Source organism: Homarus americanus, unplaced genomic scaffold, assembly GCF_018991925.1.
Source record: "Homarus americanus isolate GMGI-L3 unplaced genomic scaffold, GMGI_Hamer_2.0 scaffold40856, whole genome shotgun sequence".
In the NCBI taxonomy this organism is placed as follows: Eukaryota; Metazoa; Arthropoda; class Malacostraca; order Decapoda; family Nephropidae; genus Homarus; species Homarus americanus.
The window spans coordinates 7,087,023-7,102,480 of NW_024734615.1; the positions used below are offsets into that span (position 1 = coordinate 7,087,023).

The following is a 15,458-nucleotide window of genomic DNA, read 5'->3' on the forward strand; positions in this document are numbered from 1 at the left end:
TGCGTCCTGATGTGTGATTGGTGAGGGACCATCTAATTTGGAAAGTGTATTCGGTAAATACTGTGTTTTGTTACTATTGAATTTAACCAAGTTTCTACCTCCCCATTCGGATTTGCTGCACAGATCCGCATTGATAGATGCAATAATATCAGCCTTAGAAACAGATTTAGTTTGAGAATTAAGGGGAAGGGAAAAATGTGAAGAAGAGTAAAGAGTAGAATAATCAGCATAAGAATGGATAGAATTCGTCGTAGTGTGAAGTAAATCATTGATAAAAAGAAGAGAGTAGGCGAGAGAACAGAACCCTGTAGGACACCATTATAGGTCGAGAAAGAGCGAGAGATCGATCCCTCGACAACAACTGCCATGGATCTGTTCTCATCTAAAAATCGTCAGTCTGTCTGTCTGTCTGTCTTAATCTACATGTCTTTTTTATGCTTATTGGTCTTTCTGTTTGCGTATGAGCGCTTCTCTCTCTCTTGCTTTTTGCATCCTAGGAAAGGCTCCTTCCTGATGGTCCCGTGTATATCTAGAATGAAACTATATACTCCTTCCAAGTATTAGGACCTCCGTATATCTGAATCACTCTCTCTCCTGCTCTCCCTCCCTCTCTAAAAACATAAGGCTAAATCATGATATCCCACCCATGATAGCCACCTTTGGGATCTGGGAAGCTGCAGTGACCAGCGGCATAGCGTCAACAGTCGACATCGCGGTGAGTCAGCATCTACAGTAATACTGTGCCACCATGCCTCGGGGTGAGGGTGGAACTGTGGAGGGGCATCGCCATGAGATGAAAAATAGTCTGATTTCGCCTTTTACTAACAGCGATTTTAAACTTTCACACCTCCTTATCAACTGTCTTTTTAATAGAAAAGAGGGTTAGTTATTAGATGCAAGTCTGGATATTCATTAGTCACTTCTAGTAAATCAATTACCCCCCTCCCCCCCTCTCCTTCCTTCCGCCGGATCCTCTTAAAATTCCTGGTTTCGCCTTTCGCAGTCGACACTACGAACTAAAATTTTAGGTTTTTCCTGGTCGTTGGCTGCAGTCGCTGGCGTATATATCACTGGGTGCTACTTCACGCCTTTAAATACCGTTTTACGTATTGTAATATCCTTGTTTGACATTACCAAGGGCTTCAAAAATTGGTAAATCTCTTACATTATGGAGTCATTCACTTTGGTAATCTGAAGTTTTCTTGCATTGCGGAACTGAGAAATATATACAATATCCCTGGCCGGCATCCCCCGCTCCTGCTTCTATACTAGTATAAAAACAGCCTCAAGTCGCCTGCAAGTAGTAGTAGTTGAAGGTTATCAGTGACGACGGCTACCATAATAATCACATAAGTAACAAATGCCTGTTATATGTAAATCCGTTATTAAATGTTCTCCGAAAATATAATTAAAATCCGTAACAGAGGCGGATGTACACTCGCAACAAAAAGTATCAGTGCATACTGTAGTGTGAACAACTTGAGACCAGTGACGATAGGTATTGGGAAGGCGAGTTGTTCCAGCCGTATGTTGGCAGCCCTGTAATCCTGCTGAGCCTATGGCCTGGTCAAGTGAAGCAAACCGTTATAAATAAGGTCGGGAAGTGATAAATAGACAGTGTGAAATATGAGGAGCTCCCTTTTAACAAAATTATTTGTGATACTTGTGAATATTGCCACATTAATTTATGCTACCAAATAAACCACTCAACCTGGTCGTCCTGAGGGGTGGTGCAGCGTGGATGGCCTCTTATAGACCTGTCGTCTGTAGCACCAGTTTCCAGGTATCGCTGAATCCATCGTGTAGCGGTGTTCCTGTGGACACCAACCCGCCGGCTAATATCTGTAACGCCGAACCCTTCATTATGAAGGGCAATAATAGCTCCTCGTGTTCCCTCTGAGGTTTCCATGTCGTCTGACATGTGTAGGTCTCTACTGCTTCATATTGTCTCTGTTTTATACCCGCGTTCACCGAGACCGAACCCTCGCTCATCATTCAGTCGACACAAAGCAACAATCCGGAAAGAGGAAACAAACACACTGATTGTCAGCCATATGGCAACACCTAGTGGGGAGGGAGGGGGGGGGGTTATGAGGATACACTTACCAACCTTCCCTACATATCACAGTGTATAGTATCGTTTCGGAAGTCGTCGATCTCATCCTGCACCGATGCTTTTTGGTGCGAGTGTACTGTATATATATATCAGTCACTAAATTTGACTATTATCATTAAAATGCAAAAGCAACACAACAGTAATTGCGTAAAATATCGACTACTCTGATAAAAGATTTCAACACTCCGTAAATAAGTATCCTTGAAATCACGGCGAGGTAACAATTATGACGTCTTGAGTAAAAATAAAAGAAGTTTCATTACTGCACCAACGCTGTATGGCCATTACTAACTGTCTGGAAAGGTTAATAAAAAGTCATGGTCAAGTAACTCTGATTCTCAAAATTTCGTGGTTTGATAATTATTATCTCTTCACCGTAACTGAGAGAACATCAGGTTACGTTATCGAGTCAAGTGTAACTTTGACGCCATTATGAGCCCGATATATTATTTCACATCTTAAGTTTACCAGTAAATACATACAATTTTCTTAAGACTTTACAATAACCAGGAAAAATCAAGGTAGGAAAATTTGTGAGTGTCAATAGCTGATGGTGCAAGGTATTAGCTTAACTTTGACCTTTGTGGAAGATGGTTTTGTTTTGTTAGTCTCACTTGGAGTCTACAAGTTTACATCAAGGAAGATATCTTCCTTAGTTTGCATTTTACCACAGCCGGTGTGATAATGCTGTTGCACTGTTAAGTACATAATTATGATGTATTGAGATAACACTGGGATAGTTCCGCCACTGTTATTGCTCTGCCAATACTACTACTACTACTACTACTAATAGTAACGATAATAGTGATAATAATAATATTTAAAATCGCCATGGTCATCATTGTATCAGTTAAAACAATGTTATTATTATTATTATTATTATTATTATTATTATTATTATTATTATTATTATTATTATTATTATTATTATTATTATTATTATTATTATTACCGCATTATCAACATTGGTTACTCAACGTCTTTACCAACCTTTCACTAAACATGTAATAAGATGAACCTAAAGAAAATGTTGTGTGGAAATAATGTCACTCCTAATCTGTTTGGTAGATGGTATTGGGTGGCTACTGTGAGGTGGTGTGAGCAAAACAAAGATAAAAAACAAACCAATAGAAAAGATGAAGCGATCTGGTTGAGCCCAGATTCTTTCTACTCCAACTGTATTTCAGTTTCACAAATTTTCTTCAATCCTTAATAATCTTCTTTCACCTCATAACTCATGACTCCAAAGGGAGCTGGTGGGAAACACAGAGGACGAGGAAAAGGTTAAGTAGGAGAGAAAAAAATAGACGAGAAAAAGAAAGAGAAAAACCCGAAGTATATGAGATCCTGATGACCCGATGATACTGTTACAGTTCCCGAGTCGCCTAAAGTTACCCCCGTTTGATGGGGAAGAACTCAGACTGGGTGCCATTGTGCAGGACACTGCCTCTCATGCCACCGTTCATGCCTTGGAAATAAATTCTGGTGGGCAGCCAAAACAGCTGAGGGTGCGCCAGAGGGCTTCCCTGTTGACCAAGTCGAAGACCTTGGTTAGGTCGATGAAAGCCATCTACAGGTCACGACGCTGTTCCCTGTACTTTTCCTGTATTTGGCGGGCAACAAAGATCATGTCAGTGGTGCCACGTGATGGTCTGAAGCCACATTGAGATTCTGGGAAGTTTTCCGCCTCAGGAAGAAGTCTACTAAGGAGGACTCGGGAGATAATCTTGCCAGCTACAGACAGCAGCGAGATCCTGCAATTAGTTGCCACAGTCTGACCAGTCTCCCTTGTGCTTATAAATATTGACGATGGAGACGTCTTTAAGAGCTCGAGGAATTTCCTCCTTTTCCAATATATTCTCCAGGAGAGAATGGAGACGGCTGGTAAGTAGAGGTCCTCCTGCTTTATACACCTCGGCTGGGATTCCATCAGGTCCTGAGGCTTTGTTATTTTTCATCTATCTAATGACAGTAACTACCTCATCCAGGGATGGAGGATAGCTGAGGTGGGTCAGCTCTAGATGCTGAGGGACCTGCTGGCTTGTCAGGACATCCACATCGGTGTTTCAGTTGAGCAGTGTACGGTAGTGCTCTTTCCAGTACTGAGGGATGCTTTCTTCGTCTTTAATTAGGGAGTTACCATCGGATGAGCGGATGGGGGTTGCGCCATGATTGATTAGCCCACCATAATTTTTTTTAGTGGAATTGAAAAATTTACTCATCTTGTATTGATCTGCAAGTTTTTGCATTTCACATGCTTTATTTTTAAACCAGTCGTTCTTCAGATTGCGCAGTTCCCGCTGGGCTGCCGCGTTCTTCTTGTGAAAGGTATCAGATTTGGGCCGAGACTGAGGGTTGTTCTGCCAGTCAGTTAAAGTAGCAAGTTTATCATTGACGAGTACATTGATTTCCGGGTCATTTTCGTCAAACCAGTCATGGTGTATTTTTCCTGTAAACGCCTTGGTTAAGGACGTTCAGGTGACGGGCAAGTCGAAGGCAATGATTGAAACCCGCCTTTTGACGCATTCAATATTTATTGATGTGGTCAAAACCTGCAGAGGGGAAGGCGTTCATCAATATTACATGGTGATCCATCTGGTACACAATTAGTTAGTCTCACACAATTTTTCTTTAAAAAATTATAATTTATTAAACATAGTGACATAACAAAAAGTTCATAACTCTATTAATCTTAGTTACACTTCATCCCGCATTGTTTTATTGCTCCAGATAATGCAGAAACGAGTAGGCGTAGTCAACAATATTGCAGTACTGAGGGGTATGTCACCACTTAGGCTGTACAGTACTTACAAGTGCGGGTCAATGCAGACCAGTATGATGTTCCAAGAGACAACAGTACTGCGTAAATTGTCTTAGCACAAATTCTCGGACAGGATTGTGAGTCGGTGTTCACCAGTGCGAGCAGAGGGCTGGTCTTCACAGCATCACTAGAGAGGGCGATCTGCCTCATGGCAGAGCGGGCAGCACCGCCACCCGCCGAAGACAGTCCACTCAGCAGAACAAAGACTTGTCTGTAAACACTTATACATCTGGCGAGGTCACAGGTCGAAAGATTTAATGGCAACACACGCCAGCACTGTAGCTGATGCCAGTGGAGATAACACTTTCGATCTGGCCAAGGTCCTCTCTGCAGGTTTTTGTCATGACAGTGTCGAGAATATCCCATTTGGCACTGGGATTTGGGTTGTCAGTTGTCGGTTGTTTATCAGCCCAAGTTCGAGCTGCTCTCTGAAAGCATGTGCTACCACTGGATCTTCAAGATGCTAAGTGTTAAAACCTCTTCTAGATGCTTGCTGCCTTTGCCGTTTTGGAGCCATGTGAAGTGAGAGCTTGGCAATGACGAGCTGATAATCAGTGTTGTAGTGGTCTGAGCCACACTTGGCTCGGGTGATGATGACATCTCGGCGATCTCTTTCTCTGACAATGATGTAGTCAATGAGATGCCAGTGTTTGAATCATGGGTGCTGCCACGAACTCTTGAACTTGTCGGCCTGCCTAAACAAAATGGTGATAGTGATGTTGTGTGCAACATACTTGCTGAGGAGGCGTAGGCCGTTGGGATTACACTTGCCTAGTCCATTTCGCCCTATGATTTGCTGACATTTGGCATTGAAGTCACCTAGGAACACAACCTGTGGATAGAGGTTAGCACTTTGTCAAGATTGGCATAAAAGGCATCCTTGATCTCATCCTCTGCATCCAGTGCTGGGGCAAATGCACTGATGAAGAAGGCATGAAGTGAGTGATTCAGTGGGACTCTGAGCATCATGAGGCGCTCGTTGATCCCAACAGGCATTTCAGTTAGCCTGTGTAGGATGCATTGGCAGATGGCAAAGCCAACTCCATAAATACTGTTTCTTTCTGCAGCAGGCCTACCCTTCCAGAAGGTGTTACGAGTGAGCTTTCCATCGTTGGTTGTGGATTCGAAACGTGAACGTCTTTTGTTTGTGACGTCATTTCTGCCGCGTCCCCTCACTTTGTTTACTTTAGTATGGGCCCGGCAGTGTTAAGTTAAGTACAGCGTATCTCCTTTCTTATTGTACAGTATGTTTCTAGTGGTATAACGTGTAAACCTTGCTCGACTTTTATAACACCAAGTAAAGTATTATTTGTGAAAGATTATTGTTAATCATATTTTGGAGTTCCACGGAAAATAACTTACTAATTTATGAGGTTTCGTGTGGTGGATAGACCAAGTTGTTCATCGTAGTTTCTTGACTAAATAAGTCTTTACTTTTGTGTTCATTATTTTGTCACTCGGTTGAGTCATTTATTTGATCAGATTTAACTTGTATTTGTTTATTTTTGTACATACTTATATATTTATTTTATTGTTTATTTGTTAATGTATTCTGTTATTAAAACTACTGCATGTATTTCAATATACCCAATAGTAATGAGGTGATAATTTGGTGGGATCTATTCTTGGACCTATAGTACAAAGTGTAATTTGTGAATTTGTGATATTGTTACACCCTTAAAAGGCCCAAGGGTCGTAACAAAGGTATAGCCAGACCTCTGCTCTGTGAATCAACCCTTGTCTGGGAGCCGGGACTCACTAATAGCTGTTTTGTCGATGTTATTCCTAGCCAGCGCCTTTGTCACAGGGGCGTTTGTCTTTCAGAACGTTCAATTGTGCTAGTATCCAGAAGTGTTCTGATATTCCATGCAGCGACCATAAGAGGTTGTATAGTTTAATTTTGTTTTGATCTGTGATTATGATTGTGATTTCAGCTGCATAAGGATGGCCTTACTGGGTGCGGTTGCCCAGTCAGGTTGGTTCCTTAGGCAGACTATGTTTAGGGCACCTTTTCTAGCCCCCTCCTCATGTGGGGTGAGCAGAATGGCTCCTCGGAAGGGCTGCTCAGTCGCACAGACAGGACCGTATTGCACTGCTGCCTAGATTCCAGTGCATAAATGACCATCTTATCTGTGTCGCCCATGTGCAGAGTTGTGACTAGAGACTCCAGGCAGTCATCTCTGCCTGTCCCCATCGCCACTCGTCCGTTGCCATAGGACTTTCGGGGGTATAGGGGTTTTGATGGTGATAAATATGATGAGCTGGATGATGGCTGCGCATGAGTTGATTTATGTGGTGAGGCAGGAGCGCAGACCGCAACCACACATCTTGGCTCTCCCTTTTCCTGATCCAGTGGTGCAAGTGTTGCAATGACTGGGGAGAGGAAGAGTTGCAATGGACTGCCAGTAGCCCAGTTTGTTGGGTTTTGCCTTAGTAGCCTGTCCATCATGCAGCCTTCGTCCGTCAGTGTCGTTGTTGGGTTCCCATGTTGGTCACCTCTTCTGCCGTTGGGGTCTTACTGGAGCTCTGTAAGCATGTATGCCTGATGCGTGGCTCCACCACAGATTTTTCATTCGGGGTTTACTCCCGTAGCCTTATACCTACCAAGATTAATCCACAAGGCAGCGGGGCAGTGGATGGTAGGCACCAAGACGTGTCCACAGGCCAGTGGTCCTATGCGCCGTACCTCTGAGGGGCACTGCTGCTCCGACATCCCCTGCTGGTATAACCTGGGCCCACGAGGAACCCAGTTACCATGTGTTGCCACGAGGAGGCACAGCAGGATTCTTGATGGTGAAGAGGCTGTTTACTGGCAGGGGAGGACTTATGCAAGTTGCTTCCCTGTTCGGCACGAGGGCTAGCCAGCGGCGGTAAGTGTAAACGAGAAGAAGCAAGCAGTGCCTGCACCTTAACACTAACATAATGCTGCCACACTAGACGCATTACACCACCCCGTGCTCGCTCACACACACACACACACACACATACACAAACATAATCATTGATATTACAAAGTAAATATAATGTTCCTTAATTACTGATAGCTGTTGTCTAGTGTCTGAACCTACTTTAGAGTAGTCAACTACTAAAGTCCGTTCGCCTCTCCCCCTGAACAACGAACCCCGAGATCAGACTCATGAATCCGAAGTTTTTATGGATAGAATAATGTACCGTATCAGTCTTCTGCTTCGGGTTCACGGGGTTAGTGGTTCAGGGGGAGAGGCGAATGGACTTTAGTAGTTGACTGTACTGTACTGTACTGCACCTTAGTTGGTGAAGCACAGAAATATACATAAACAACAATAGTACTGTACAATAATTACCATTGACTACATGTGTAAAGTTAAATGATCGAATGTTTTAACTTGTTTATATTTTGTAATAATATTAGAATGTTGATTGTGTTAATAAATTGATATTTCAAATTTAAATATTTTTTCTATTCACATAGAAACCCCCCTCTTAAGGGAACATTCATTCTTTTAGGTATTGTTTCAGAAGAATGGAGATAAAGAAGAATAAATGTGTAGAGAGAGGCTAAGAGAACAAAAACATCCATTGGTCGCTTATACTCAGAATTTTAGTAGACTACGAAAAAGGAACACAAACAGATGAGCTGTCGTGCCTGACGCCATCCGCCAAAGGTAACGACAAAACCAGTTCATTTTCAAGCGTTTTCTCATGGTTTACCATCCACACGGATTTTGTAAGATTTTGTAATGACAAGTATTAGTGGTAATCAGTAGTCCTAGTAACTGAGCATGACCGGTCATTATGCCACAACAGTACGAATGTAGGACAAAAGTCCCCTGGGACAAATAATAAGAATTTTTAAATCAGTCATCTTATTCTTTATTATTTACGGTTTATGAACACTTCTCTGACATGTAAAATATTACATTTATACATTTATTATAAGATTGCAATACCTATCGTAACCTAACCTAACCCAACCCATTTTGCACTTTAACCAAGGGGGTTTTGTCCAGGGGGCTTTTGTCCGAACCCCCAACAATACACCTTTTGTTAGCGAGCTGTGTCATTCTGAGTCAAGATGTGTCATTAAAGCCCTGGGTAACCAGACAACTCGCTAATCGCACAAGCTGATCATTACCCTGGAACACAATTTATCTTTATCGGATCACAGTCACCGTATATATATATATATATATATATATATATATATATATATATATATATATATATATATATATATATATATATATATATATATATATATATATATATATATATATATATATATATATATATACGCGAATCTAGGTATCTGATAACCACGGAAAGAAGAAAACACGAAGTTCCCAAGCGCTTTCGTGTAATTCACATCTTCAGGGGTGAGTACAGACTAGAGAGAGTAATACAAATCAAGGTGTATATATACAGAGGAGGGTGAGACCAGGTCCACAATGGTCAGGTATTAGGTAATGACCCTACTAATCTTTAAATAGCACACAACGGTTGGTGGTCAGGTCAGATGGTCAAGTGACCCGGCCTTCTCACCTGATCACAAATCTTCTTAATTACAAAATTGTCCAGCTTGTACATGCCGTTACTCAAATTCATGTTGAATGCTTCGGTATGTTTAATAAGACTAGATTCTATGATGTTCCTACTATCAATTGAATTACATGGTAATATTGAGGAGGCATTATCCCAGTCAATGCAATGCTTGTTATCCCTCAAATGAACAAACAGAGCATTGGATTCCTGGCCTGTCCTAACACTGTATTTGTGTTGTTTAATTCTAGTTGCAAGATCTTTACCTGTCTGGCCTAAGTAAAACATATTACATTCCTTGCAAGGAACTTTATAAATGCAACCAATTGTGTTGTTGGGGGAGTTCTTGATTAACATTTGTTTAACAGTGCATGAGTTTTTAAATGCCACATTGACGTTCCAGGTTTTTAGCTGTGCAGGAATGTGTGAGAAATTTTTGTGAAATGGTAATATTAAGATATTCTTATGGTCATGGGTGGGCTTGGGGTCAGTTCTATAAAAAGTTTTCTTAGTAATGTTTAAGCATTTGTCTATGAAAGATCTAGGGTATTTAAGGTTTGAGCCAATATTATATATATATTTGTATTCCTCATCGATGAATTCCGGACTGCAAATTCTCAAGGCACGTAAAAACATTGTTGAAAATACTGACTGTTTGACTTTATTATGGTGGGCAGAATAATAATGAATGTATGAACACACATTAGTTGGTTTTCTATAAATACTGAACTTAAAAGTGTTACCTATTCTGTGTATCAGACAGTCTAGGAATGGCAATTTACAGTCTTGCTCTAATTCCACAGTGAATTTGATCGAGGGGGCTAAGTTGTTAAGTTGTGGCAGGAAAGCTTTTAGGTCCTCATTACATGGCCAGAGACATAATACATCATCAACATATCTAAACCAGACTGCTGAGGGTGGTAAAATATTACTTAATAGTTTCTTTTCAAAGAATTCCATATATAGGTTGCTTAATACAGGTGAGAGTGGATTACCCATTGCCATACCAAATTTTTGAGCATAATATTCCCCATTGAATTCGAATTTGCAATCCTTAATACATAGTTTGATGAGTTCGATGAAGTCGTCTTTCGAGACGGGCAGTGAAATGTTATCCAGGGAATCTATGAGGAACTCTAGTAAATCATCAACTGGGACCTTTGTAAAGAGTGACGTTACATCAAAGCTGACCAGTTTAAAATCATGATTAATGTGTAAGTTATTGAGTTTATCAACCAGATCCATATTATTCTTGATATTGGAGTTAGAAATGTTGCCAACTAGGGGATTTAGTAAGGAAACTAACCATTTAGATAGTTTATAAGAGATTGACCCAACTGAGCTAATGATGGGTCTTGCTGGGTTATTGGGCTTGTGGGTCTTGATTACACCGTACATGTATGGCAGTGGAGGGGACGTTGAAGTAAGATGTTTAATGAGCGTAGCTTTGCCTCTCAATAGGGACTTCAGTTTTTTGTTGAACTGGGTGTTGACAGTGTTGAGAGGATTATTTATATATGGAATTCTTTGAAAAGAAACTATTAAGTAATATTTTACCACCCTCAGCAGTCTGGTTTAGATATGTTGATGATGTATTATGTCTCTGGCCATGTAATGAGGACCTAAAAGCTTTCCTACCACAACTTAACAACTTAGCCCCCTCGATCAAATTCACTGTGGAATTAGAGCAAGACTGCAAATTGCCATTCCTAGACTGTCTGATACACAGAATAGGTAACACTTTTAAGTTCAGTATTTATAGAAAACCAACTAATGTGTGTTCATACATTCATTATTATTCTGCCCACCATAATAAAGTCAAACAGTCAGTATTTTCAACAATGTTTTTACGTGCCTTGAGAATTTGCAGTCCGGAATTCATCGATGAGGAATACAAATATATATATAATATTGGCTCAAACCTTAAATACCCTAGATCTTTCATAGACAAATGCTTAAACATTACTAAGAAAACTTTTTATAGAACTGATCCCAAGCCCACCCATGACCATAAGAATATCTTAATATTACCATTTCACAAAAATTTCTCACACATTCCTGCACAGCTAAAAACCTGGAACGTCAATGTGGCATTTAAAAAACTCATGCACTGTTAAACAAATGTTAATCAAGAACTCCCCCAACAACACAATTGGTTGCATTTATAAAGTTCCTTGCAAGGAATGTAATATGTTTTACTTAGGCCAGACAGGTAAAGATCTTGCAACTAGAATTAAACAACACAAATACAGTGTTAGGACAGGCCAGGAATCCAATGCTCTGTTTGTTCATTTGAGGGATAACAAGCATTGCATTGACTGGGATAATGCCTCCTCAATATTACCATGTAAGTCAATTGACAGTAGGAACATCATAGAATCTAGCCTTATTAAACATACCGAAGCATTCAACATGAATTTGAGTAACGGCATGTACAAGCTGGACAATTTTGTAATTAAGAAGATTTGTGATCAGGTGAGAAGGCCGGGTCACTTGACCATCTGACCTGACCACCAACCGTTGTGTGCTATTTAAAGATTAGTAGGGTCATTACCTAATACCTGACCATTGTGGACCTGGTCTCACCCTCCTCTGTATATATACACCTTGATTTGTATTACTCTCTCTAGTCTGTACTCACCCCTGAAGATGTGAATTACACGAAAGCGCTTGGGAACTTCGTGTTTTCTTCTTTCCTTGTGGTTATCAGCATATATATATATATATATATATATATATATATATATATATATATATATATATATATATATATATATATATATATATATATATATATATATATATATATATATATATATATATATATATATACACATATATATATAAAACCTACCCTCACATAATTTAGGGTATAGTTTGGTTATATTATAATAAATATTTTTTTTACCATATTAGAACTAATTTCCATTAAGTTGTAACAATAAAAACAAAAAGTAACAAACAATATAAAACTTGAAACTTTACATGTAAGTTTAAATGTCCGAAACTTGGGTAAAGACACGAGTAAAACTTTTAACAACATGTATTCGCACTCACACCTTGATCACGTACACAGTGACCTTGACACTGCCAAGGTTGACGAGTTGATCTTGAGACGTGCTGTGGAATCCCCGCTCCCCTCCCTGCCACACCCTTGTGTACACACAGCATGTATGTGAGTATCGAGAGATGAGTTGTATGTGTGTGTGTGTGTACTTGTGGGAGAGTGAATCTGCAAAGATACGTGTTAGTGTATGCGTGTGAGGGTGTGCCTGTGCGTTTAGAATAAAATCAAGTCGGTCATTCTTAACAGGAATTTGTGAGTCATCAGGATGCCGTGCCCTTTACAGGTAAAGTAATTATCTGATGAAACATTAAAACAAATGACTCTTGCCTAACAGGGAAAACCTTTTTTGTATATGTTTTGCTATAATTCTCTGGTTATTAGTACATATATGGTATAATTCACTCTTTCATATAAGGTGTCGTTTCCCATCTCAATATAGCCAAATAATATCTAAATTTGGTTAGATAAGGTTTTGGTAGGTTGGATAAGCTTAGGTTAGGTTAAGTTAGGTTAGTTGGATTAGTACTGGTGCTATTCATTTGTTGTTCGTGTTATGTGTCTACGCAGAATTGTACACACACACACACACACACACACACACACACACACACACACACACACACACCAATGCTCCAGCTAAAGTGAGTCTCTGTTGTGCTAGGAGGAAGCCATGGTGGTGAAGGTGTTGTGTTTATGTCTTGAGTTACGTAGAAGATTCCCAGACATTGAGAGCGACCGTTAAACTCTTCTTAATTAAGAACGGCGTAAAAAGAAATAAACTTATTATCTTTTTTTCAGTTTCTGTCTTTAATATTTATCTCTTTATCTCAGTATTTGTCCTGTGTTTGCCATTCATTTTTTCTGTTCTTGTGTATATTAATCTGCCCATTTTCCTCTCTCTCTCTCTCTCTCTCTCAGCCTCCGTCTATTACATAGTGAAATTTCACCTTCGCTGTCCACCTTTAGAACCCTGAAGCCTAAAGGGGTGAGGTCAGACCTGCCGCGGTAACAGTTAACAACGAGTGGATCATTACGAATGTACAGTATATACCTAAAGCGGCGGGGGATCCAGCGCAACACTCTAAGGAGAAGGGGGGACCCTGTAATGGCAAGATTTTAATAATATTCTAATCACCCATAAGCAAACGCGTTTAATTTGAACGAAGAGTTAATTCTAAGATGTGAAGTTCTCCCTTAGATATTCTTTTTTATTCAGTATTTGGAGTTTGTATTTTCTTGCAAAAATCATCATTAAAACCAACCTGTAGTATCGTAAAATATTCACCTTCACCAAAAATATTGTTTCCAGAATGATCGCTTGTGTTACATCATAAACTATACGTATTATTTGCTTTCGTGTAATATGATGTCAGCTGTAGTGTCCGTGGGATTATCCTATATACTTTTCAGAACTCATAATTTTCCTTCATTTTGTAATCGCTTGCTCTAGCTTGCAGTGTTTTTCCGGTATCATCCAACTGAAAATTTGATACAAAATTCCCGGTAGGCATCTCACACTTAAACTTCCCTGCCAATATAAGTAAGGCCACGCGACGCTTGCTTGAGTTAGTTGAATGCCTTCAGTAACGACGGTCAGCATTCCCTCACTTCTCCAATACTACAATCACGTATGTATCTGCCTGCCTTAGATATATATTTTGAAGTGATTTAGAAAGATATTGAATAATTATGGAGCAAAATCGCCCAACGTGGATTTTTTATATCAGGTTCATATTTTGTTCTCGAAAATAATTGTTTAGAAGTGAACGATAGTCATCGTCGAAGGCAATTCAGTTCATTGCCAATATATTATTGGATACTTTTATCCTCTTCGCCACTGATCGGCTCGTTAGCCGGTTGGGCTATCTGTCACGTCTCTGATTACTTTTCCTTTTCATTTATCTTCTTCACCAAAACATCGGCTCGCTAGCCGCCCGGGCGATCGGTCACGCCTCTGCCACGCACTGTTGGCAAATACTGGGCATGCACAGGCTCCTGAATGTACCTGAACTCGCTCCAGTGTTGGTCAAGTCTTGTCTTCAAAGAGCTCACACTCGGTGCCGTCACAACACTCACCGGTAGATTGTTCCAAGAGTTTACAACCCTCACTCCGAAAAAGTTTGCCCTCACAGTTTTCTGGACTTGCGGCGTCTTCAATCTTGCCAAAGGAAGGCTATAGGTAGAAGGATAAATCATGGCGAAATTTACCTCCAGGATTGTTATAAGGTATTGGCGAGTAGGTTTAAAACCGAGATAAGGAAAGCCAAGAGGAATAATGAGGTAAGGATAGCAAGGGAGGCGAAGATTGGACCAATATGGTCAGATACCGGCGAGCTCACTGACAACGACTGAGAAATGAGCAATAATTTGAATAAATATTTTTCAACAGTTTTCACCACCGAAAATGTAAACATGATACCCGAGGCACCGACTCTATGCAGAGATAGTGAAGAAAACAAATTAAGCGAGATAGTAGTGACTAGTAGCTATGTTAGTAAGCAAATAGATAAACTAAAGCCTAATAAGTCACCTGGTCCCGATGAGATATTTGCCAGAGTATTAAAGAAATGTAAGCAAGAGCTTAGTATGCCCTTAGCAAAGTTGTTTAACATGTCCTTAAATACAGGTGTAGTACCAGAATCCTGAAGGATAGCGAATGTAATACCGATTTTCAAGAAGGGGGATAGATCACTATCCTCTAACTACCGCCCAATCAGCCTAACATCAATAGTAGGCAAATTACTTGAATCACCTGGAGAAGCACAAGTTGATCAATGATTCCCAACATGGCTTCACAAGCGGGCGTTCATGTCTAACTCATCTATTAACATTCTTTTCATCAGTTTTCGAATCGGTGGACGAAGGGCACAATTATGATGTGTTATATCTCGACTTTAGCAAAGCCTTCGACAGAGTCCCCCACGAAAGACTAATTA

General features: G+C 40.2%; 1 long non-coding RNA gene across 4 annotated transcripts in view; it reads left to right on the forward strand.

The window, feature by feature from the left end:
• Positions 1-1,293: 1,293 nt before the first annotated feature.
• The window catches only part of LOC121870409, a 34,107-nt gene continuing 19,942 nt past the window's right edge, over positions 1,294-15,458 (forward strand). Inside the window, exons 1-2 of one of the 4 annotated variants that reach the window (XR_006089705.1) lie at positions 1,310-1,353; positions 8,436-8,581. This is a non-coding gene — a long non-coding RNA (uncharacterized LOC121870409). Of the gene's footprint in view, positions 1,354-8,435; positions 8,582-13,407; positions 14,151-15,458 lie in introns of those variants that run through there. The other 3 variants (XR_006089706.1, XR_006089704.1, XR_006089707.1) reach the window with 3 other exon arrangements.